This window comes from Microcaecilia unicolor, chromosome 10 (genome assembly GCF_901765095.1).
Source record: "Microcaecilia unicolor chromosome 10, aMicUni1.1, whole genome shotgun sequence".
Taxonomy (NCBI): domain Eukaryota; kingdom Metazoa; phylum Chordata; class Amphibia; order Gymnophiona; family Siphonopidae; genus Microcaecilia; species Microcaecilia unicolor.
In genome coordinates, this window is record NC_044040.1 from 58,616,654 (window position 1) to 58,641,713 (window position 25,060).

A 25,060-nucleotide genomic window follows, 5' to 3' on the forward strand; every position below is an offset into this window, starting at 1 on the left:
AGGGACCACAGTCCTTGGGTGTGAAGCCCATTGACATGAGCTCCCCACCCAAGGAGAGACGCATCCGTCGTTAGCACTTTCGTGGGCTGTGGAATTTGGAATGGGCGTCCCAAGGTCAAATTGGTCCGAATGGTCCACCAGTGCAGTGAAGTGCGGCAACTGGTGGAGAGGCGGATGACATCTTCTAGATTCCCGGTGGCTTGGCACCACTGGGAAGCTAGGGTCCATTGAGCAGATCTCATGTGAAGACGAGCCATGGGAGTCACATAAACTGTGGAGGCCATATGACCCAGGAGTCTCAACATCTGGCGAGCTGTGATCTGCTGAGACGCTCTGGTCTGGGAAGCCAGGGACAGGAGGTTGTTGGCCCTCACTTCGGGAAGGAAGGCCTGAGCCGTCTGAGTATTCAGCAGAGCTTCTATGAATTCCAGAGATTGGGCTGGCTGGAGATGGGACTTTGGGTAGTTTATCACAAACCCCAGCAGCTCCAGGAGGTGAATAGTGCACTGCATGGACCGAAGAGCTCCTGCCTCCGAGGTGTTCTTGACCAGCCAATCGTCGAGATATGGGAACACGTGCACTCCCAGCTTGCGTAGATACGCCGCAACCACCACGAGGCACTTTGTGAACACGTGTGGGGCAGAGGCGAGCCCAAAGGGCAGCACACAATACTGAAAGTGCCGTGTGCCCAGGCGGAATCTGATATACTGTCTGTGAGCTGGCAGTATCGGGATGTGAGTGTATGCGTCCTTTAAATCCAGGGAACATAGCCAATCGTTTTTCTGAATCATTGGCAGAAGGGTGCCCAAGGAAAGCATCCTGAACTTTTCTTTGACCAGGTATTTGTTCAGGCCTCTCAGGTCTAGGATGGGGCGCATCCCCCCTGTTTTCTTTTGCACAAGGAAGTACCTGGAATAGAATCCCTGCCCTTCCTGCCCCATGTGGTAAGGGCTCGACCGCATTGGCGCTGAGAAGGGCGGAGAGTTCCTCTGCAAGTACCTGCTTGTGATGGGAGCTGAAGGATTGAGCTCCCGGAGGACAATTTGGTGGAGGGGAGGCCAAATTTAGGGCGTATCCGCACCGCACTATTTGGAGAACCCACTGGTCGGAGGTTATAAGAGGCCACCTTTGGTGAAAAAATTTTAACCTCCCCCCGACTGGCAGATCGTCCGGTACAGACACTTTGATGGCAGCTATGTTCCCGTGGATCCAGTCAAAAGCCCGTCCCCGGCTTTTGCTGTGGAGGCGCAGGGGGTTGCTTAGGCGCACGCTGTTGACGGGAACGAGCGCGCTGGGACTGTCCCTGTGCCTGATGAGGCCTTCGGGCCGGCTGGGTGTACCTACGCTTGTTATAGGCGTAGGGCGCAGCCTGCCTGGCCCGGGACAAACGTCCACCTGCTGAGGTGGATGCTGAAGGCGCCCGGTGGGAGAGTTTGTCGAGAGCGGTTTCCCGCTGATGCAGTTGGTCCACCAACTGCTCGACCTTCTCACCAAAAATATTATCCCCCCGGCAAGGGACGTCAGCCAGTCTCTGCTGGGTGCGGTTGTCCAGGTTAGAGGCGCGCAGCCATGAGAGCCTGCGCATCACTATACCTTGGGCCGCAGCACGAGATGCCACGTCACAGGTGTCATATATACCCCTGGACAGGAACTTTCTGCACGCCTTCAGCTGCGTGACCACCTCCTGAAAAGGCCTGGACTGCTCCAGCGGGAGCTTGTCAACCAGGTCCGCCAGTTGCTTCACATTATTCCGCATGTGGATGCTCGTGTAGAGCTGGTAAGACTGGATGCGGGTCACGAGCATGGAAGATTGGTAGGCCTTCCTCCCAAACGAGTCCAGAGTGCGAGACTCCCGCCCCGGGGGCGCCGAAGCGGTATCCCTCGAACTCCATGCCCTCTTGAGAGCAGAGTCCATGACCGCCGAGTCATGAGGCAATTGGGGCCGCATTAACTCTGGGTCCGAGTGGATCCTGTATTGGGACTCTGCTTTCTTGGGGATGGTGGGATTAGATAATGGTCTCAACCAGTTCCGAAGCAGTGTCTCTTTGAGGACATTGTGCAACAGCACCGTGGAGGACTCTCTAGATGGTGATGCATAGTCGAGTACCTCGAGCATCTCAGCCCTCGGCTCATCCACAGAGACCACGGGAAAGGGAATGCAAATAGACATATCCCTGACGAAGGAGGCAAAGGAGAGGCTCTCAGGTGGTGAGAGCTTTCTCTCCGGTGAAGGAGTGGGGTCGGAGGGAAGGCCCACAGACTCCTCTGAAGAGAAATATCTGGGGTCCTCCTCCTCCCCCCCACGAGTCCTCTTCCTCGGTGTCGGACATGAGCTCCTGCAACTCAGTCCTCAACCAGGCCCGGCTCGACGTCGAGGCACCGAGGTCTCGGTGGCGTCGTCGAGCGGTGGAGTCCCGTGCCGGCGGGGATGAAGCTCCCTCCATCGACGTCGACAGGGACTCCACCTGCGTGGCGGTCGAGACCGGCGCCGCAAGCGGCGTCGAAGGCCTCGGCACCGGGCTAGAGCACGCCGGCGCCTCCATCAATGGCGCCGAGGGTGCAAGCACCCCCGGCGCCGACACAGTCTGGCGCATCAGCCCTTCCAGGATCCCCGGAAGGATGGCTCGGAGGCACTCGTTCAGGCCCGCTGTTGGGAAAGACGAGGGGGCCGGTAGAGGTGTCGGTGCCGGAAGCTGCTCGGGTCCAGGAGACTGCACCGAAGTGCTGGCACCCTGACGTGACGATACCTCTACTTCAGAGGGGGACCTCTCCTCTCGGCGCTGCCGCTTCCTCGGCGTCGACTCATCCCTGGCGCCGGGAGCCGGATGCGTCGTGGGCGACCGATGACGGTGCTTCTTCGCCTTTTTACGGTGCCCGTCATCGGCGCTCGGTGGAACCGAAGAGGAGGAAGTAGATCCCCCTCGGCCTCGAGGGATCGGGTCCGACAGGGTTCGGTCCCAAGGGCCCTGGGTAGAGGGAGTGACCGGGGCCGATTGCCCGCGCGGCCTCTCACTCCTGCCGTCTCTGGAGGACCGGCGGGCCGAAGGGACCTGTGCTCCTGGGGTCGGTGCCGATTTCGTGGACATCGATACCGGTACCGAAGATCCGGCCGTCGATACCGATGCCGTCGAAGTCGACGTCGAGGGGCCGGCACAAGTTCCAAAAAGACGGTCCCGAAGAACTTGCCTCGCTACCTGTGTCCGTTTCCGGAGACCAAGACACAAGGTGCACGTCTTGGTATCGTGCTCCAGCTCGAGGCACTGGAGGCGCCAAGCGTGGGTGTCGGTCTGCGACATATGCCGGCCGCACCGACCACACTTTTTAAATCCACTCGGGACCTTCGAGGACATCGACGGAAAAATCGCGTCGGCGAAGTCAAAGTCGTCAATGGTGGCGGTAAAAATCACACCTCGAAAATAAATCGACAGCGCGGCCACAAGGCCGCAACGAGACACCCCCGCTAAAAGACGAGGGAAAACAAAGTTCAGCGTTTTTTGTTTTTTTTTTTGATAAAATAAAATAGAAAACGGAGAACAACGAAAGAGAAAAAAGTTTGCGGCGAAAGCGCAATCCGGTTTCCGGGGCTGACAGAGAGAGAGACGAACGCGGCTCTCTCCAGCGCGGAAAAGAAAAGACTGAGCGGGAACGGTCGCGCACGGGCGGGAAGACGGCCGCGCATGCGCGGTGGGCGTGCCCTGCGTGCGGGACCGCCCTCAAAGTTTTGTTCCGGTTGGTGGGGGCTGCCGTGGACGTCAACCCAGTCGTGAGAACAAGCAGCCTGCTTGTCCTCGGAGAATCCTAAGTACATCACTCTGCACTTATTTTCATTGACTTTTAATTGGCAAACATTAGATCATTTTTCTAATATTTGCAGATCTTTTTCATGTTTTCCACTCCCTCCGGGGTGTCCACTCTGTTACAAATCTTGGTATCATCTGCAAATATACTGAACAGAATCGGCCCCAGCACCGCGGCCCCAGCACCGATCCTTGAGGCACTCCACTACTCGCCTTTCACTCCTCCGAGTGAATCCATTAACCACCACCTACTGGCATCTGTCCGTGGAGTGGAGGAGTGGCCTAGTGGTTAGGGTGGTGGACTTTGGTCCTGGGGAACTGAGGAACTGAGTTCGATTCCTGGCACAGGCAGCTCCTTGTGACTCTGGGCAAGTCACTTAACCCTCCATTGCCCTATATAAGCCGCATTGAGCCTGCCATGAGTGGGAAAGCGCGGGGTACAAATGTAACAAAACAAACAAAAAAAAAACCAGTTCACCACTTTGGGTCCTATCTTCAGCCTGTCAATTTTATTCAACAGCCTCCTATGAGGAACCGTGTCAAAGGCTTTGCTGAAATCTAAGTATAGTAGTAGTACGTAGATTACATCTATCGCGCATCCTCGATTCAATTCTCTGGTCACCCAGTCAAAGAATTCAATTAGATTCGTTTGGCACGATTTATCTTTGGTTAAAACCATGTTGTCTCGGATCTTGCAACTTATTGGATTCCAGAAAATTCACTATCCTTTCTTTTAGCATCGCTTCCATTACTTTTCCAATAACCGAAGTGAAGCTTACCGGCCTGTAGGTTCCAGCTTCTTCTGTGTCACCACTTTTGTGAAGAGGGACCACATCCGTTCCTCTTCAATCCCATGGAACCTCTCTTGTCTCCAAGGATTTATTAAACAAATCTTTAAGAGGACCCGCCAAAACCTCTTTGAGCTCTCTTAATATCCTAGGATGGATCCCGTCCAGTATCATGGCTTTGTCCACCTTTAGATTTTCAAGTTGTTCATAAACACTCTCTTCTGTGAACGGTGCTATATCCGCTCCGTTCTTATATGTACATTTGCCAGCCAATCGTGATCCTTCACCATGATTTTCTGAGAACACAGAAGTATTTGTTTAGCTTAAAGTCTGCTTTTTCTTTATTGTGTGGTTCACAGAATCTTTCAGTTTCACAACTCCATTTTTAGCCTTCCTCTTTTCACTAACATATCTGCGATTCGATGGGAGAGACACCATCTCATCCTGAGTGTTGAAGATTACCCCCAGGTACTCCAGAGATTGCGAAGGTGTCAAGCAGTATTTTGGGAAACTGATCGCCCTACCGAGCGACTGCAAGAGGCTGGTTACCCTCCCAGTCTCTTGGACGCTATCCACATAAGATGGCGCCCGAATTAACCAATTGTCCAAGTAGGGATGAACTTGAATGCCCTCCTTCTGGAGAAATGCCGAACCACCACCATGATCTTGGAGAAGGTTGTGGACGCCGTGGCAAGAACGAAAGGCAGCACCTGGAACTGATACTGCTGTCCCAACATTGCAAAGCAGGCATCTTTCATATCGAAAGAGGTCAAGAACTCTCCTGGTTGAACTGCCATGTGAAAGTGTCGCACCTGTAAAGTCTTGTTCACGTCCATGAGGTCAAGCACGGGCCTGTGAAACCCATCCTTCTTGAGCACCACAAAGTAGATGGAGCACTGTTCGAGGCCAAACTCCAATGGGGCCACAGGACAAACCACCCCCAAAAAGAACAATTCTGCAAGAATCTCCCAAACCACCATTACTTTGGCAGCCAGGGACGAGCAAACTCAAGTTTGTAACTGTCTTGGAAAACCTCCAAAATACATTCGTCTGAAGTAACCCTGGCCCACTCCCACAGAAAATGAGACACCCATCCCCCAACGACTGGAGTATGAGCCATGGCCCCAGCATTGCGAACTCCTCATTGCGGGTTGCCCACACGAGGAAGCGATACTGCACTCCCCTCAAAAGGACTGTGCCTTCTGCTGAAAACGAGGTCTATGAAAGGCTTCTGAACGCCCTAGCTGGTATCACTTCACTTCTCTGAAATGGAAAGGGGGAGGGAATGGAAAGGAAAGCAACTCTAGACTTGTCCTTGGGAAGCTGCTGACCCTTAGAATAAGCAAAGGCCTTAACAAACTTCTCCAGGTCCTCTCATAACAGCAGTTTACCCCTATAAGGCAACTGAGCTAAGTGAGTCTTTGAGGCCACATCTGCCAGCCACTGCCGGAGCCAACCCCAGCAGCGAGCTGTCACTGCCAACACCAGCTCCTTGACTGAGGCCCAAAGGAGATCATAAAGCAGGTCAGCCAGAAAAGCCAGACCAGACTCTAGGTCTGGTAGAGACTCCATGAGGTTTTCCGCCAAGGACGCCTTCTGGACCCACGAGAGACAAGCTCAGGCTGTGTAAGAACCGCACGTGATGCATGAAGACATAGCGCTGCCACCTTGAAGGACATCTTCAGGGACCATGTGGTAGGGATCCTCTATCTCAGCGTTTTTCAAGTAGTGTGCTGCATCTGGTCCGCAGGTGTGCCACAGGGGTGGAGGAGCATTATTAGTAGGGCCAGCTTTACCTGTGCCGGAACAGAGTATACCTTTTAAAAGTTTCCTTGTCTCTAGTGGTCAGTGCCAGCAAGCAGCGATTCAAACAGCCTGCTTGCGCCAACCCTGGAGCCTTCTCTCTGATGTAACTTCCTGCTTCAACAGTATGAATCGCTGCTCGCTGCCTCCGAACGCTGGAGACAAGGAAACTTTTAAAAGGTACATGAGGGGAAAGGGGATCAAGAGAGACGTGAAGATGCTTGTTTGCTGGCTGGAGAGGGAACAGGAGGGAGAGATAGTGGACTATTTGTGAGGATGGAAGGGGAGGGAAGAGAAGGTAAATGCTGGACTATTGGAGGGGTGGGGAGAAGATAAAATGCTGGACCATGTGTGGGGGGAAAAGGGAAAATGCTGGATCGTGTGTGGATGTGGGGGGTGGGGTAGAAGGTAAAATGCTAGACCATTTGTAGAGGTGTGCCTTCACAATATTAGTGCCATGTAAGTGTGCCGTGAGATGAAAAAGTTTGAAAATCTCTGCTCTATCTGAACCGGCCCCTGATGAAGAAGATCGAGTCAGACGGGAATACAAAACAACGACTACACTAGGAGCCAAAATAAGTCCAAGGGCCAATCCGGAGCTACCAAGATGACTCTCCCCAGTAATGTCCGATCCTGAGAAGAACCCGGCCAATCAAGATCCACGGTGGAGGGGGGGGGGAAAGACGTACAGAAGCACCAACTCGGGCCACGGCAAGTGAAAAGCGTCCAGCCCAAAGGACCCAAGTTCTTTCCTTCTGCTGAAGATAAGGACCTTGGCACTGGACTGAGTTGCCATCAGATCCATCTAAGGCGTGCCCCACTTGCAGCAAATCAGATGAAATGCCTCTGCAGACAGCTCCCATTCCGCTGAATCCAGGGTATGCCGGCTAAGAAAACATGCTCGCACATTGGCTCTGACCCGCAATATGAGCCGCTAACAGGCACTAAAGGTGGACTTCCACCCACTGGAAAAGGCAACCCACCCCAGCAGCAAGCACCAGACTCTGGGTGCCCCCCTGACGAATGATGTAAGCCACTGCCATCGTGTTGGCTGAAAACACTCGAACCACCCCGTCAGCAGGTCCTGAAATGCCCTTAAGGCGCAAAGAACCGCACGTTATCTCTAGGTGACTAATCAGCAAAGCTGATTTCATCACTGACCAAGTCCCCTGTGCGTAACTGTGGAGGCAATGAACCCCCCCCCCCCCCAACCTGTCAGTCTGGTATCCATAACCACAACCACCCACTGCGGAGATGCAAGAGGCATTCCCTTCAGCAAGCGGGAGCCATGAAGCTACCAGGCCATACTGCTCCAAGCCTGTGGAAGCCACAGAAGCTTAAGCCAATAATCCTGAGAGACCGATGACCATCTGCTCATGTGCGCCCTCTCCCAAGGAACTACTTCCAGGGTCGTTGCCATGGAGCCCAACACCTGAACGTAGTCCCAAGACCGGGGACTGGATACCCGGCAAAGGTTGGAAATCTGAGAGTGGAGCTTGACCCGCTGCTCTTCGGGCAAGAATGCACAACCCAGAGCTGTGTCAAAGTGAACCCCCAGGTAGTCCAAAGGTCTGAGAAGGGACTAGGCGGCTCTTGGGCAGGTTCAGAACCCAGCCGAAGGACTGTAGCAGCACCATAACCCTGTCAGTGGCACTGCGACTCTCCTGTACTGAGTCCGCCAGAATCAGCCAATCGTCCACATAGGGATAGACCCTGATCCCTTCCTTCCGCAGGAACGCCACCACAACCACCATGACCTTGGAGAAAATCCGCAGAGCATGGAGATTAAAAAGGGCAGAACCCGAAACTGGAAATGGTGTCCCAGAACGGCAAAATATTTTAGGAACACTGATGAAGGCCAAACAGATATATAGAGATAAGTTTCCTTGAAATCCAAAGCTGTCACAAACTCTCCCAGCAGAAACGCCGCCACAACGGACCTCAGTGTTTCCATAAGGAAGTGGCGGACTTACAAGAACTGGTTCAGCTTGTGAAGATCAAGAATAGGACAATAGGAGCCTCCTATATGAGGCACCACAAAATAAATGGAATAGCACCCTGCCTGAGCCTCGCAAGGCGAAACAGGCACCACTGCCCCCAGCTCTAACAAGAAGAGTAGCTTCGACTGCTGTCCTCTTGGAGGCGGCAGCACAATGGGACTCCAAAAATGCGTCTGCAATGCGCGAGGCAAACACTAGCTTGTAGCAGTCTCTGATAATATTCAAAACCCATTGGTCTGAGGTGATCTTAGCCCACTCTTCATAGAAAAGAGGCAGACGACCCTATATCTGGATAACCGGAGAGTGGACCAGCACCCCATCACTGGGAATAGCAGCATGCAACTCCTGGACACATAATCGTGGATCATTTGTCCCCTTGAAAGAAAGAACACTGCTGAAAACGGGGACACTGGAAAGTAAAAGTAGAACGACCTGGGCAATAACAGCGAGCCTCTCTTAGACGAGGTCGCACAGTTCCGGTGCGCTGAGCAGTTATGGACTTGTCCTCTGGGAGACGTTGACCCTTGGAGTCCCCAGTCCCCCAAATCCTTAACAATCTTCTCCAAATCTTTTCCAAAGAGACACTTGCCCCGAAAAGGCAACCAAGTGAGTCTCTGCTTCGAGGCCAAATCCACTGCCCAATGGCAAAGCCACAATAACCGGCAAGAAAACACCGCCAGTGCCATCTGTTTGGCCGAAGTCCTGACCAGGTCGTAAAGGGCCTCAGCTAGGTAACCAAGGCCCAATTCCATGTGGGGTACAACGGACCCCAACATTGGAACTATGTCAGAGCCCTGTTCCAGAGCCTGCTGAAGCCAACAGAGGCGAGCCCTGGCCGCATAAGAGCTACAAATCGAGGCCTGGAGAGCCAATGCAGAAACCTCAAAAGTACACTTGAGGGAAGCCTCCAGACTCCAATCCTGCATATGCTTAAGAGCTACACCCCCCTTCTACGGAGAATGTAATCTACAGAGTTGCACGGGGACAGAAATCTAACCTGTCTCTGCCCATCCCCACGGGAATGTAACCTGTCCCTGTCCTCCATCCCAGCTCCTGTCCCAACCAGCCCTTGCCGTGCTACAGTCACATTGACCCCCCCCCCCCCCCCCCCCCAGAAAGCTAGATCCTACAAGCAGTAAAAATTCTAGTAAAAGTAACAAACCATTTTCTTCTGTACTCTCCTAAGACAGCAGATGCACAGATTAGCAGGACCCAAAGCAGTCCAAAACAAGTAAAGTCAGAAACAACACAGTTTATACTTAATTATTCAACTGCCCTTAGGATTCACCTTTGGGTTTAAAAACAAAACCATGTGCATATAAGGACTGGATAAATGAATTAAAGCAAAGTTTAAAGCAAATGCCATTAATGTGTACTACTAGGTAGCAATAATTAAACAAATGATTGACTGTTCACATAGCAAGCAGCCTAAGGCAACAGAATTAATTTCCACTGAACATAATTAACATTAACTTTGTATAAACTTGGCGGCTAATAGTGTGCTGAACTGGACAATGTTGTCACATTTAGACTGACGCTGGATAGAACTTCTGTGTGAAGGAAATCCTTCCCTCATTATTCAATACCTCTTTGTGAAATAGTAGTAATAAAAAAGGCAAGTGCATTTTTATAATATACCACTGCAATCCACAAAACAAAAGGCGCAAATTCCCACATGCAATCTTTTTCTTTTAATGTAGGCACAGGAAAAAATATTTTAAATGTTCCCAGGTTTCAACCTGATTCATGTTTAATGTGGGATATAAATGTAATAAATAAATAAATTGATAAGATAGAAACTCTGAATGTTCAGCACCTGATTCTCATAACATGATGTCTGTTTTAGTGGCCCATTACTAGGAGAAAAAAATCTCTGCACAAATATAACAGTGCTAGGGTGTCCCTTTAACCAGCTCCTCCAAATGACACACTGATTACAATTTATAAACAAATTACTATATCTATGAAAAGTTATTCTGTTATTATACTTCCTCTGTGTAAATCCATATGCTGCACAAGTCAGTATGTTTGAAAATATAAGTAAGACTAAATAAAAATGCTACCAACAAGAACATGGATGCAGCAGCTCGTACGTTTGTTTGCTTTGAGAGTATGGCGATGACGACTGCGCAAGTAAAGGGAAATAGAGACTACCCTACCTGGCCTCAACTTTCTCCCTACTAACCACACACACACCATCCATCCAAATCAGGACCCCCTGAGAGCAAAGAGCCCTGGAGCTGAGAGACAGACACAGACCTTATCAACATATAGGCCTGATGCAGGAGAAGCACAAATGCTGGAGAAAAAGCATCCCCAACGCCTCCAGTCTAAGAGGAGGTCCCCAGAGTGGTCACAAGAGAAAAAGCAAGTGCCCCTGCTGCACTGACAAGAAAATTCACCACATCGCACAAGGGCTCCAAAACCACCATCAGCTGGTTGGCAGGCACTGCATCTCAGGCAGGAGAAAAATGGCGCGCACGCTCACATCAGTGCAGAAAACAGAAGCCTCAGCAGAAGCAATGCTTTCCCCAGAAGCTAAGTCCTCCAAACAGCCCATAATGAAAAGTCCCGCCAGGGATTTCCTTTTCCCACAGCGGGAGCATCTTTTTACCGCCTCTGCCACCATCTTCGTGGTGCACGCCCCGCGGGACAGGGAAAAAGATAAAGTCACTTACCGCGGGAACAGGCATTCCGGACAGATGCTTCCCCCCCCCCCCCGACCCACTGCCAAACAGGCACCACAGGTTCTAAAACAGAACCCCACTGCAGGAAACTGAATGGTGCGTCCTGTTCCTGTTTTTTTTTCTTTTCACTCCTGCTGCACAGAGAAAACAAAAAAATCTGTTCTCCCTCCTTTTTTTTTTCTGAAGCGGTAAGGAAGGGAAAAGTCAGTTAAAGCACTTGAAGACAAGGGAACAAGGAGTGAGGCAGGGACCCTGAAAACCAGGTATGCTTCCAAAGATGACTCCAAAGCCAGTCACCTCCAGACTCAAAATGGCTAGAGAGTAGCCCAGGAGTAGCCCCAACAAAACTGAAGAATCCAGGAGCTAGTGAAAAGCCGTCCACCACCTTCTGTAAATACAGATATACTAGATGATGGAGGGGCTGGTTGTCCGGTATCACTCACTACAGTTTAGTTATCTCTATTTCTACCTGCTGGTAGATGGACACACAACCCACCAGTTACTGGATTCATCTGATGCCTGCACTAAGGAAGGAAAGCTATTATCTTGAAAGGACAGAGGCCTAAAGCTCTGACACTCTTCTGGCTAATGTAATCCTCACCAAGAAAACCATCTTCAAGGTAAGGCAGCTCTCTGTTCCAACACATGAAAGTTTCTGACCTAGTTTTTGTTTCTCAAAATGTTTCTAAACAACAAAAAATGTCTTACCTGACCATTTTCTTTCCTTTAGTCACAGCAGGTGAATCCAGAGACTTGTGGGTTGTGTTCATCTACCAGCAGGTGGAGACAGAGTGTTGTTAAACTGTATTGTCTTATAGGACAGAATGCTCCCTGGCCAGTCAGTATTTCTCATAACAAAGCAGAGGAAAACAGAAGTATAACATTTCTCCTTCCCCACAGGAGAACAGTAATCATGTAAACCGAGTACAACAGCCCATCTAAAATGTAAAAATGCAGCAACACAGACCAACCAAGAACAGACTGGAATCACTGAAATAAACAAGGTGGGACTCTGGATTCATCTCCTGCGACTAAAAGGAAAGAATATTATCATATTTTACCTTCCTTAGTATCTGCAGCAGATGAATCCAGAAACTAATGAGATCTACCGAAGTAGCCCTTAATAGGGTGGGAAGCTGCCGCTCCTCAAGACAGAACTGTCACTCCAAAATGAGCATCCTCCCGCACAACCACATCCACACTATAATGTTTCAAAAAGGTATGCCAAGAAGCCCAAGTTGCTGACGACAAATTTCTTCCAGAGGGAGAACACCCATTTCTGCCCATGTTGATTGCGCCCATGTTAAATGAGTTTTCAATGTCTCTGGAGGAAATCAACCAATCAACTCCACTCTGTAGTGGAGGAATGGCCTAGTGGTTAGGGTGGTGGACTTTGGTCCTGGGGAACTGAGGAACTGAGTTCGATTCCCGGCACAGGCAGCTCCTTGTGACTCTGAGCAAGTCATTTAACCCTCCATTGCCTGCCGCATTGAGCCTGCCATGAGTGGGAAAGCGCAGGGTACAAATGTAACAAAAAACAAAAAAAAACCCTCCAAGATGTACATCAAAGCAATCGCTTCCTTAAGACACTGAGCTAGTCACCTTTGACGCTGCACTGCCCCCCCCCCCCCCCGGTCCCCGAGAGCACAAAGAGATGGTCCAAACAGTGGAACTCATTAGACATCTGCAAATATCAGAGAAGAACCTATCAAACATCCAACAATCAAAGCTTGGCAAAATCCTCTGTATAATCCTCCCTCCGAAACAAAGGGAGGAAGAGAGGCTGATTGAGATGAAATGCTGAGATGGCAAAAGGGGCGGATCATACACAAAGTCACTCCGGACTTGGAAAATTGAAGAAAAGCGTATCGACATAACAACACTTGGATCGCCAAGACTAGATGAGATCAAGCCACCAAAAATACTGCTTTCAGGGTAAGATCTTTATCCGAAGCCCTGCACAAAGGCTCAAAAGGCACTTTTCTGCAATGCTCGAAAAACCAGATTCAGGTTCCAGGTCAGGCACGGACAGCGAAGCAGAAGACAAAGGTGTAACCCCCCCCCCCCAAAAAAAAATACACCACATCCGGATGAGCTGCCAGGGAAGAACCTGACACGCGCCCCCTATAACAGGCCAGAGCCACAATTTGCACACAGAGAGAGTTGTAGGCCAAACCCTTCTGCAACCCATCCTGCAGAAAAGCCAACATCTGGGAAACTGACGCCAGAAATGGCGACCATGCGTGGAGCACACGCCATGCCTCAAAGATATGCCATATTCGAACACATGCTGTCGTAGTCGAGCACTTCCTAGCCTGAAGCAAAAGAAGCAATCGACACCCCGAATTGCCCTTTTTCCTCAATCTCAACCTCTGAGGAGCCAGGCTGTAAGACCAAAGTGGGAGGGATCCTCCATCAGAACCAGACCCTGATGCAGCAGGTCAAGAAGGATTAGCAGCCAAAGGAACCAAAGAGAAGTGTAAAGGGAATCAGATACAACACAGCTGATGACCAAGTAAGCTATGTACAGGGAGAAAAACAACCATTCTGAGGGTCCCTAGATTAAAGCAGCAAAGTAAATAACATCAGAGCTTGATTCCCTTTTATGGTGAAGCAGAAAAAGAAAAGGATCAAAACCAGTGGTGTAGCTACGTGGGGCCACGGGGGCCTGGGCCCCCGTAGATTTGGCCCTGGACCCCCCCTCCCGCCGCCAACCCTCCCCCCGCCGCCGTGGACTACCTTTGCTGGCAGGGGACCCCAATCCCCGCCAGCCGAGGTCCTCTTCTTCCCACGAAGGCTTCGATCTGTTTCTGACGTCTTCTTCCCGCGAAGAATTAGTTCTATTTCTGACTTCCTGCACATTGTACGTGCAGTACGTCAGACTCACAGAAACTTCGTGCATGACGTCAGAAACAGAATGAAGCCTTCGCGGAAAGAAGACGTCAGAAACAGAACGATGCCTTCGCGGGAAGAAGAGAACCTCGGCTGGCGGGGACCGGGGTCCCCCGCCAGCAGAGGTAGCCCACGGCGGAGGGGGGGTCGAGAGGGTCATCGGCAGGGGTCATCAAAGTTGGTGGTGGCGGGGTCGGCAATGGCGGGGGTCGGCAGCATCAGGGGGGCTAAAATGTGCCACCTCACCTCGGGCTCTGGACCCCACTCCCGCCGAAGTCTGGCTATGCCCCTGATCAAAACTATATAGAGAGGAAAGGTCCCACTTAACTAAGTTCAAAGAGAAAGAAGAGGACATGTCTCTGGTACATGAACATTATTTTGCTCTGTGCTTTGGGAACTTATACACACACACACACATATATATATACATATATATATATATATATATATACATACATACACACACAGTGCAAACCGCTTAAGTGCAACGGTCTGGGACCAAAGAAATGCATGAAGTTGACCAGAGCATACACTTAACCATTGTGACCCAAAGAAGCTTGACATCTGATAAACATATGTACAGTACTGTTTACTATTATTTATTTGAGGCACTTGTATTATACGTACAGTATACAGTCCCAGTAAACTGACATTAGGCTGGCTTGAAGTAATCAGTTATAGTCCTCTGTACACTTTTGGGTTTGTGAGTTCCATAGACAACATAGTAACATAGTAGATGATGGCAGAAAAAGACCTGCACGGTCCATCCAGTCTGCCCAACAAGATAAATATGTGCTACTTTTTGTGTATACCCTACTTTGATTTGTACCTGTGCTCTTCAGGGCACGGACCGTATAAGTCTGCCCAGCACTATCCCCGCCTCCCAACCACCGGCTCTGGCACAGACCGTATAAGTCTGCCCAGCACTATCCTCACTTCCCAACCACCAGCCCCGCCTCCCGCCACCGGCTCAGACCGTATACGTCTGCCCAGCACTATCCCTGCCTCCCACCACCGGCTCTGGCACAGACCGTATAAGTCTGCCCAGCACTAACCCCGCCTCCCAACCACCAGTCCCGTATCCCACCACCGGCTCTGGCACAGACCATATAAGTCTGCCCAGCAATATCCCTGCCTCCGCCACCCAATCTCGACTAAGCTCCTGAGGATCCATTCCTTCTGCACAGAGATTCCTTTATGCTTATCCCACGCATGTTTGAATTCCGTTACCGTTTTCATTTCCACCACCTCCCGCGGGAGGGCATTCCAAGCATCCACTACTCTCTCCGTGAAAAAATACTTCCTGACATTTTTCTTGAGTCTGTCCCCTTTAATCTCATTTCATGTCCTCTCGTTCTACTGCCTTCACATCTGCCAGACGGTAAAAACTGTCATAGCACTGACATCGATTGGCCTCCAGATAGTCTCGCACGGTGTTGAGGCTCACCAGCGCTCTTGCAAAAGTGACAGGAGGTTGCTGAATTTCATCAGCATGTGCCTCGCTGCTCATTTCTTCATCTGTTCCATCATCAGCCGTTGTTGCCTGCATGCAGGAGTATATCTCAACATCAGTGCTGTCTTCAGCTGTTTGTAGATCGTAATCAACAGCTACGTAGCGATGGAACTCCTCTTCAGTAAAACCGGCTGGGATGTCAATAACCTCTTCATCTGACGCGTTTGCCACAGCTGCATCTGTTTCATCCCTCTCCACATCCTTAACAAAGCTTGCCCGCTTGTAGCAGTTCACAATGGTTGCCTGTGTAACATGATTCCAGGCTTCTTTCTGCATATGTAGGGAATCCAACAGTGACAGATTACGAGCCAGTTCAACAGCATGTTTATCCTTCCTAGTCTGGTAATCAATAACGCTCATCAGATGACGTAGCACAAGAGCCCAATAATGTTGTTTGAAATTGGCTATTATGCCCTGATCCAGAGGTTGGATCAGAGAGGTAGTGTTTGGTGGCAGGAAGGCCACCTTGACGTTAGACAGTCTGACATCATCCCTGTGTGCAGCACAGTTATCACAAAGCAGCAAAATCTGATGCTTTTGTGCCCACATTCTAGTGTCTAACTTCTTTAGCCACTGCTTCCAAATTTCCCCTCTCATCCACGAATTTGCATTAGCCTCATATGACACGGGAAGTTGCTTAACTTTCTTGAAGCAACGGGGCTGTTTGCTCTTTCCAATGACAAGGTGTTCCAACTTCTCACTCCCATCCATATTGCAGCAAAGGAGGATTGTCAGTCGGTCCTTCGATGTTTTACCTCCAGTAGTTTTGGCATGATTGAATGCAAGTGTTCCATCAGGAATCGCTCGCCCGTAGAGACCATTTTCATCACCATTGAAAATGTCACAAGGTGCAAACTCGTTCAAGACGGTAGGAAGAACTGAAACAACCCAATTTTCAACACCAAAGTCATCAGCGTCTTGTTTCTCACCATGCTGTTTCTTGAATTTTATGCTGTTCCTTTCCTTCCATCTTTCCAACCATCCAACAGTGGCTTTGAATTCAGTTAGTTCAAGACTTTCTGCTACCTGGTTAGCTTTCTCCATAAGCAGTGGACCACTGACAGGAAACTGTCTGCTCCAGACTCGAGAAAACCACCGAAGAAGAGCATCTTCTGCCTCCTTAGCTTTTCCCACACGTTTTCGTTTCCGTTGTGGATTTGTATTGTTTTGCCAGTCTTCCAGAAGCTGGTCTTTCTGCTTCAAGACACATGAAATTTGACTGGGATTGACACCATATTCATTTTGACTGGGATTGACACCATATTCATTTTGGAGACAGGACAGGTTCCGTGGGAATAGAGAATGGCAGAGGTGGTCCCTCTTCACAAAAGTGGTGATAGAGAAGAAGCCGGAAACTACAGGCCGGTAAGCCTCATTTCGATTATTGGAAAAGTAATGGAAGCGAAGCTGAAGGAAAAGGATAGTGAATTTCCTAGAAGCAAAAATGTTGCAAGATTCGAGACAACATCGTTTCACCAAAGGGAAATCGTGCCAAACGAATCTCATTGAATTCTTTGACTGGGTGACCGGAGAATTAAATCAAGGACGTGCTATGGACGTAATCTACTTAGATTTCAGCAAAGCTTTTGACACGGTTCCCCACAGGAGGCTCTTAAATAAACTAGACAGGCTAAAGATAGGACCCGAGGTGGTGAACTGGATTAGGAACTGGTTAACGGGCAGACGCCAGAGGGTGGTGGTAAATGGAGTTCGCTCGGAGGAGGGAAAGGTGAGTAGTGGAGTGCCTCAGGGATCGGTGCTGGGGACGATTCTGTTCAATATATTTGTGAGTGACATTGCCGAAGGGTTACAAGGTAAAGTTTGCCTTTTTGCGGATGACACCAAGATTTGCAACAGAGTGGACACCCCGGAGGGAGTGGAAAACATGAAAAAAGATCTGCGGAAGCTAGAAGAATGGTCTAACGTTTGGCAATTAAAATTCAATGTGAAGCAATGCAAAGTGATGCATTTAGGGAGTAGAAATCCAAGGGAGACGTATGTGTTAGGCGGGGAGAGTCTGACAGGTACGGACGGGGAGAGGGATCTTGGGGTGATAGTATCTGAGGATCTGAAGGCGACAAAACAGTGTGACAAAGCGGTGGCCGTAGCTAGAAGATAGCTAGGCTGTATAGAGAGAGGTGTGACCAGCAGAAGAAAAGAGGTTTTAATACCCCTGTATAAGACATTGGTGAGGCCCAAACTGGAGTATTGTGTTCAGTTGTGGAGGTCGTATCTTGCGAAGGATGTTAAAAAAATGGAAGCGGTGCAAAGAAAAGCTACGAGAATGGTATGGGATTTGCGTTACAAGACGTAAGAGGAGAGACTTGTTGACCTGAACATGTATACCCTGGAGGAAAGGAGAAACAGGGGGGATACGATACAGACGTTCAAATATTTGAAAAGTATTAATCCGCAAACGAACCTTTTCCGGAGAGGGGAAGGCGGTAGAACTAGAGGACATGAAATGAGATTGAAGGGGGGCAGACTCAAGAAAAATGTCAGGAAGTATTTTTTCACAGAGAGAGTAGTGGATGCTTGGAATGCCCTCCCGCGGGAGGTGGTGGAGATGAAAACAGTAACGGAATTCAAACATGTGTGGGATAAACATAAAGGAATCCTGTTCAGAAGGAATGGATCCTCAGGAGCTTAGCCGAGATTGGGTGGCAGAGCCGGTGGTGGGAGGCGGGACTGGTGGGTGGGAGGCGAGGATAGTGCCGGGCAGACTTATACGGTCTGTGCCGGGGCTGGTTGTTGGGAGGCGGGGATAATGCTGGGCAGACTTATACGGTCTGTGCCAGAGCCGGTGGTGGGAGGCGGGGATAGTGTTGGGCAGACTTATACGGTCTGTGCCAGAGCCGGTGGTGGGAGGCGGGACTGGTGGTTGGGAGGCGGGGATAGTGCTGGGCAGACTTATACGGTCTGTGCCAGAGCCGGTGGTGGGAGGCGAGGCTGGTGTTTGGGAGGCGGGGATAGCTGGGCAGACTTATACGGTCTGTGCCCTGAAGAGGACAGGTACAAATCAAGGTAGGGTATACACAAAAAGTAGCACATATGAGTTTATCTTGTTGGGCAGACTGGATGGACCGTGCAGGTCTTTTTCTGCCATCATCTACTGTTACTATGTTTAGCAATAGATGTTTGACTTTGTTTGTTTTCTAATTAAGAACTTCTATTCGTTCAGCCAGTGTTAAAGTCTTACAGATGCGTGAAGACGATGACCCCAGTGTACACTCTAACAACATTCTTCCACTTATTCTGCCTGTGGCAGTTAAAGGGGCGGTAAATTTTAAATCTCGTTGGTTGTCACGCGCCAATCGGCTTCCTTATTCCGTGCGGAGGAGTGGTCTTAAACCATGCATATAAGTGAATCTTGCACTTATTAGTGGTGCGCTAAACAGAAGTTTGTCCCCATAGAAATTGATGGTGCCAAAAACGGGATCGAAGTACGGCATGCAGTTAAACAGACCATGCGCTTATCCGACGTGCACTTAAATGGAGTGCACTGTGCATGTATATATATAATATATATACGTGTGTGTGTATATTAATAGGCATATATATACGTGTGTGTGTATATATTAATAGGCATATATATACGTGTGTGTGTGTGTATATATATATATATATATATATATATACACACACACACAGAAGTATGCCTATTAAAAGAGATCTATTAAGTACTTAAAAATTAACATTTTTATATGAAATGTCAAAGCTTCTAAAATGGTTCAAACTTCCTAGTTAAATTTCCCTACTATCTTGACTATATAACAGAATTTCAGTTCCCTGTACTGCAGATGTAATAAAAGGCACTATTTCAGTGGTTCCCAAACCTGGTCCTGGAGGCACCCCAACCAGTCAGGTTTTCAGGATATCCACAATGAATATTCATGAGAGATATTTGCATGAAGTGGAAGCATTGCATGCAAATCTCTCTCATGAATATTCATTGTGGATACCTCCAGGACCAGGTTTGGGAACCACTGCACTGCACTACTGAATTACCACAAGTTAACACACATTAACCCATGTTTTATGCAATGCAACCTGTTTAATAGTAACACATTAACAGCATTAACATGTGCTATCACAGTAGCACTCTGGTAAACATAGCATAAAACTGAAAAGCCAAGACTCTGTAATAGAACTAAAAGTAATGATCAACATGAAGAATCAAAGTTCCACTAATTTTTCATAAACTACAATTCTGCCAGAATTATGCATTATGAATTTTCAAATGTCAAGTAAAAGCTTTTAAATCTGTAGTGACATAAAACAATGTTTCATATTTATGCTGAAAACAATGTCAAATATTACTTTTTTTTAGCAACAATTGGATTATTTAAATCTCAATATACTTTAAATTACAAAGGGGCCCTTTTACTAAGGCACTACCGTGGGACACACTGAGGCCTTCCACTCAGTGCATCTTAATCCCATGCTGGAAAATATTTTTTTATTTTCCAGAGCATCAGGCGTGGGCAGAGATAAGGCGTGCCTGCGCTAATCAGGGAGCAAGGGCACATTACCCAATTAGCACAGGAGCCTTTACTGCCTCCTAAATAAGTGGCGGTAAGGGCTGCCGCGCTTATTGAACATGTGCTATTGGGGAAATTAGCACTTGGCCATTTTAGAAAAATATGCTAAGGTGGCTATTTTACCACCATGCTAAAGGTGGCCACAGCATGTGGAAAACCTACCCACAGACACGAGCACCTTTTCAACGCAGCTTGGTAAAAGGACCCCTAAATTAAGTATGCATTAGCATATCAGTCTGAAAATCTGGATACACAGCATATTGCTAATAATATTTCTCAGTGTCATCTGCTGTTCTAGATTATCTCTCTTTCCATTGTAACCCATAAAATGTTAACTGCTCATATAAACTTTAGACCAGGAAAAAAACAAGCTCTTAAACCAACCAGAACGTTGTACCTGAAGCATAAAATAACAAAATATAAAGGAGGACAAATGACAAATAAGGAAAATATTAGAGTATTTTAATCGTATCTACACCACACAAACTTTCAAGTACATGCACAAAATCTTGCAGTTGAATTTTGCTCCATGTTAGCTATTTACTTATTGGTTGTCAACATTCCTTATCAACATATTTGAATATAAGATATATAACCTACAGGTACAAAGTTTAAAATACAACCAGAAAATCTGCAATATACGTCTACTGAAATCTGGTTTGGGCAACTCTGAATTTACACTTTTCCACTGAATGATGTGGAAGGAAATACTAAAATTTCAAAGGAAAGCATTTGCTGTTTATATTTCACGAATCCAATCCACCAAGAATTTTGCAATATTAGGGTCTCAAAATTCGCTTTTAACACATCATCCTGTGTTCGACTACTTTCGAATCTGATACTCCCCACCATAGGAGCCAACTTTTCAAAATTATTGGGGGTGCTAAGCCCAATGGAAATAACCCCTCCCTGGACACATACAAGGAATTTTCTCAATATTGTGGGTGCTCAAGCACCCACAGAGTCGGCTCCAATGCTCCCCACCGTAAATGCATTTCAACCTACGACCCAGACAAGTATATTTTGTAATTATTTGGATTTTTTGCTAATCTTTCTGTATACATTTAGTGATTTCCAGTTCGCTGAAAGATAACAGACAAGTAAAACTGGAAGCAGGATGTATCAGACCAGCTGTGTAGTAACTCAAGGTAGCCAGACAGGCCGGGTGACAGCTTCCTAACCACTGCTGGTCGTTTTTCCTCTTCCACCAATCCACGTGCTGTTGGAGCTGGGGAATGGGGCCACTTAGAAATACAGGAGTCCGACAACACGCGCCAGGATACGCAAAAGATCTGCGTGTGTCAGAATTTAATATGTATGCCACATGCGCCCGCAATTATCCAGAACTCAGGGAAGTCGTCTAAAAAATGTCATAAAATCACAGAAAATAAGTAACAACTTAAAACCTGAGCACTGCTGAACTTCTCCCACGTGGGCCCTTCCGTTGATTTCTCCCCTGCACTGAGTAACAGTCTACCGCAAAGAAAACTAAGTTTGCCAGCATCCGCAGTGACAAGCAGGAGAAAGCTATGAAGTTTAGGACCGATCCATTTGATAGGCAAAAATGATTACTGAAAAAAGTCCCTCCTCTCCCCCCCCCCCCCCCCAACACCTTAAAAGTTTAACCATTGAAATGGCCAAATATATCGTTACTTGTAACGTTAAAAGAGCGGACTCTCACATTGATAGACTCAAGTCGACAAATCAGAGGAAAGACCTCACATCTTGTAAAAAGCCCGACACATGTCACCCCCCCCCCCCCACTCTCACAGGAAGAAAAGCGAGCGTGAGAAGAAAAAAAGCAAGTCAAGCAGGCGACCGCAGAACTTACCAAACACGAGACCGTGGAGACCCTCCCCACCCTCAACTCGCTGCTTGAAGATGAGGGTCCAGAAAGCCCACGAAAACCTCCAGCCCGACTGGACTGTGCCGGTAACAGCGCCTCAACCACTGTCCCATACAAATATTCAATTTAAAACAAAAAAAACCCCATACAATAAACTAGCACGAATTGGGGTACAAGTTTAGAAACCAAGCGTGTCCTTCCGCGGGTTTCCAAGCACCACTTGCTACGGTTAGCGCTCTCTCTCGCTCGCACAGTTTCTGTGCTTCTGTAAGGGAGTGTGTCTCGCGCTCTGTTGAGTGGAGAATGCGTGCGTGCCCCGTGCCCGCGAGTTTCGCTGGGGATGTAATAGTAACAACAACAAAAATTGTGTACAGGCCGACTACTTTTCGGGACCAGAAAAGTAGACAAAAAAGAAGTTATTTCACAAAACTAGAAGTATCTTTCGAAAACCGGGATTTTCGTTGAGTGGGGGAGGGGGATGGAGACGGCGGGTTATAAACTATGTATTCTGGAACTAACTTGGCTATAAGAACGCAAGCAAGAAAGAGAATGTAGTAGTGCGGCGGAGTAGGACATTGTTATGATTTTGCGTGAAGCGTCCCATGTGACGTCACGTCCACCTGCTATGTAAACAAACGTTTATTTTTATTTTTAAATCCTTTTTGGGAAGTTATTTATTCAGCCTCGCTCTGTGCCTTCTTCTCAGCCTCTCGCCGTTAGGCAACGACTTTAGCAGACGGGAAAACAAAACCTTATATTGGCAGTGCTCATTGTCTGCAACTTCTTGGCAGGCTTTGGGGGGGAGGGGGGATTCCGTGTGAAGCGCGAAAAAAAAATAACTTAGCAGCATCCACACTAAAATAGAAAGAGGGAGGGAAACTGTAGTGAAGAAAGCAGAATAGGGCTATTAGATGTAAACTAGAGCTGACAACTCTTATTTTGGTCCTTATTTTTCGCCCTGATGCTGAAATCCCCGTCGATAACCATCACTGACCGTGAGAAAAGCAAAAAGTATACAGCCAACTTAAATTTTTGCGGGTTGCAATAACTTTTGTTTTTCGTTGAGCCAACATACGAAGTATCCATATATATACGAATTTCGGGTAATGGGAAGGGGGGGATACTGTGTTGGTTAAATAAAAGGTGTCAGGTACCGCAAGGAGTCGAGTTTTCTCTGGGTCTAACAGTAGTACCAAAATTCCTGTGCACTACGAAACAAACACTTCAAGAATGCTCTGTCTTACCCGCCCGTACATTTATAGTGAAGAAGGGTGAAAGATAAAGGTTTTGAAGCTTCTTCTGCGGGACCTACCTAGGACCATCAGGTGCATGGCACAGGTCCTTCAGCAACGAGCTGAACAAGTTTACTTTGAAATAAATCATAGTTTTCGAAAATAGGAATGATTAATAAAGTGCACTCAGCACTGTTGTTGTAAAGATGTCTGTTTAGGGCAAGGAATTACAGTTGGAAGTATTTTTTTTGTATTATTATAGGATCTTTTTTGGCAGTCCCGACTCCCAGCAGCATTTCGGCCATATAAACTGCAAACATGCAATTATTTTTCAATAGAAACCATTGCAATTAATCAGTAACGATACAAGTAAGCTTGCGAGAGACTTAATATGTATCATTAAACAAATTGCCAGATTTATGAGAATAGGTTTACTCTGGCGGTAGTTTGTAGTAGCTCACTCTTCAAATAGTTTTGGAACTTTGTGGGCTTTTCCCCCAAATCTTGTTCCTGCCCTCCCCTCAGTAGATACCAGTTACATCAGGGACCGTTAAATGTAACAAAGCGAAAATAATTGTTGTGTACTGCTAAAGTCTACACGATACCGCTTTTAACTTGCAAAACAGTATTGTGACTAGGAGCTAGTTGGTACGGATTCTTACTCAGATTGAACTGTCGAAGCTGCTAAAGAACCTTAAGGTGACAAAGAAAAATTGATAGATTTATAGGGAAACTAGAGGTTGTTGTTGTTTTGTTTGGTTCTTTTTTTTGTTTGTTTGTTTTGTCCGCAGGCAGTGGGGTTTACCCAAAGGCATAAACCATACTGCATATTTCTGAAAAGGTCAAAACAAAGAGAATAAAGATGTTTGCTTTCCACCACTAGATTCCTAGCTATGGGGGCTCATAGAAGTGTCATCATCTACTCTGTGAGGGTGCATCTGTTTGAACATTAAAAATGCAAAAAAAAAAAAATGCATGAGGCAGCTACGATTAAAGTGCTCATACAAATACAGGTTATTAAAGATCACACCGCGTATACTACCGCGGCATATCACCCCTGTGTGCAGTGCAGCAAGTTGAATGGCTGAGAACCGCAGGGTTCCTATTTCATTGAACTGGCAGCCAATGCACTTTCCTTGAGTTCAGGAGGTGAAAGTTCAGCTCTAGGGCACACAGGCTGCTCCTGAGTGACAGGTGGGCATGTGCTGTTAAATATATTTGCTGCTTGCTCTCCACTTTTTTTTTTTTAATCCTTTTCATTGTCTTAACATTGTGTAAACAGCATCTACCTCTGTTAGGCGCTGAAATGATCTCTCTACTTGGCTTTTAAGCGTGGTATTTAAAAGGTCAACGGACCCTTACAAATGCTTTGTGGAAGTTTTGAGAAAGTTTCACACAATCGATTACCCTCAGCCAAATTACTTTTCTCATAGTGGAAAGATGATTTTTAAACGATGCATAAATAATTGATATGAAGAAGGGACCTAATCCCCCATAGAGCAAACATTAACAAAAGTATAAGTACTTGTAGCAATTGTTTGTGAAAGAGGCAGGAAAATATAATTTCAGTGGTAAGGAAACTTCTATGATGTGGCTTATGTGTCATCAAAGCAGATTTCTGACAAACTATTCCGAATTTGTTTTGTTTCAAAGAATGTTTTACTTTTTAATAGTTTTTCTTCTTCATTCTTTGTTCAGGAAAGCCTAACTGAATATAAATTATATTTAGTAATAGTAGAAGATATGTAGTTTGGGCACTACAAATTTCTATATTGTAATTTTGATATCTGTATTCCAGAACATTCACTTTATTGTCAAAATTATCAAAACAATGCTTGCTTTTTTATTGTGAATAGTATGAAACAGTTACTCTAGTGCTGGTTTGATATGTTAGCATTTGCATTTTTCTAGTACATTAAATTAAAATTGTACGTGCTGATGTTTATTTGCTATTTTGAATC

General features: G+C 47.5%; 1 protein-coding gene across 3 annotated transcripts in view; it reads right to left on the bottom strand.

Moving 5' to 3' along the window:
• FOXP2 (forkhead box P2) overlaps positions 1–21,949 on the bottom strand; it is a 997,693-nt gene extending 975,744 nt beyond the window's left edge. For all 3 annotated transcript variants that reach the window (XM_030215772.1, XM_030215771.1, XM_030215773.1), the window contains exon 1: positions 21,853–21,949. The gene's annotated coding sequence lies outside the window, so the exon portion shown is untranslated. The remainder of the gene's footprint in view (positions 1–21,852) is intronic.
• Between the last annotated feature and the right edge of the window lie 3,111 nt (positions 21,950–25,060).